The 1,421-nt window shown below is 37.3% G+C and overlaps 2 pseudogenes; both read left to right on the top strand.

The window, feature by feature from the left end:
• Nucleotides 1-82, top strand: part of LOC112510656 — a 150-nt pseudogene extending 68 nt beyond the window's left edge.
• A 1,246-nt stretch (nt 83-1,328) lies between these two features.
• Nucleotides 1,329-1,421, top strand: LOC112510649 (annotated as a pseudogene).

The raw sequence follows: 1,421 nt of genomic DNA, 5'->3' as shown, positions 1-1,421 counted from the left end.
AGACTCGTCACAATAGCTTGCTATTGGGGTCTTTGAGAGTCGCCTTGGTGTTGCACTATTGCCTTGGCCAGGCTCACCCCTCCAATCTTAGTTAAAAATCATTTTGCCAGCTATATTAAGCCCTTTACAAATTAAAGATTGTAGCTTTACAAATTAAAGTTTGGAGCTTCAAAGGTATATTTCGCCCGTCACAGATAGAATGCTGATTCTAATGTATCATCAAAAAGGGATGAAATAGATTGTACAAAAGCAGCTTTCATTAATCCATCCACAATTCGGGATATGCACAAGGGTGTTAACTAGAATCTGATGAACTGGTAAATAAGCTTTTTCATGGAATTCTAAGAAATGCCTGGGGATGGAAAAGTGAGCATGTAGAAGGCTGGTGTTGCACTATTGCCTTGGTTTGGCGCACCCCTCCAATCCTAGTTAAAAATTTACGATGTAGTTTATGATGACATTTGAAAAACTTGATATATTATATGTCCAAACTCACAATATGCTCCTTTTATCCAATCTTCTGAAGTAGTGGTACTTTGGAATAGGCCACCTTAATTTTCTATCGTAGATTTTTTTGAAGTAGACTCGGTTAATATACCCTTAGGCCTTTAGTCGATTCCATTCACATAAACAAGTCAGGTGTTGCTAGTACTCGGTTAAACTAGCAAGGCCCAAACCTCTTGGTAACCTGGCATGGTGTCCGTATCTTCAATGCACAAAACTGATAGTTTCAAAGGAAGAAGCAACAACAGTGGATCCCCTCCATTCTTCCAATTGAGACTTGTACATCCATCTGTAAAAGTCACCTTACCGTTGTAATCCAAGTCGTATACTTTGAAAATAACTGAACAATATGAAAGGTACGCAGACGTGGAGCAAACAGAACGATATCACAATAAAAAGTTTCTATGACCATTAGAAAGACGATGCCCATTAAAGTTTGGGTCGGTTTGTAGACCGCAAATTGAGTCCAAAAACGAAGAGCATAAACAAGTTTCCTGGTTTATTTTTAAGATGCATACGCACTTTCAGTTAGATACATCACCACAAGGAAGTCCTAGAAATGGGACTGAAATAATTTGTAGATAAAATCAATTCTTGGCTATACCATTAAAAGGGACTGAATAATTTGTAGGAAGGCAGTTTTTTTTTTTTTTTTAACTTGAACATGATGAATCCATAATTTGGGTGTTATACTAAAGCTTTTAGAACTGGTAGCATATGAAAGCTGAAATAAATTCAATTAGATGAGTACCACATTGCTTGAAGAGTAGAAAGTAGAGAGAGGGGATACACTATAACAGCAAAGGCTCAAATTTAGATAAGGCATACCTTTCTCGGCCTTTTGGCTAAGATCAAGTGTAGTATCTGTTCTTATCAGTTTAATATCTGATATGTGAGCCATCGGCTCACTCGATATT

The sequence above is a fragment of the Cynara cardunculus genome (genome assembly GCF_001531365.2).
Source record: "Cynara cardunculus var. scolymus isolate 2C chromosome LG 3, CcrdV1, whole genome shotgun sequence".
Taxonomy (NCBI): domain Eukaryota; kingdom Viridiplantae; phylum Streptophyta; class Magnoliopsida; order Asterales; family Asteraceae; genus Cynara; species Cynara cardunculus.
Note: the sequence above shows the minus strand (reverse complement) of the source record. Positions and strands in the feature narration are given on the sequence as shown.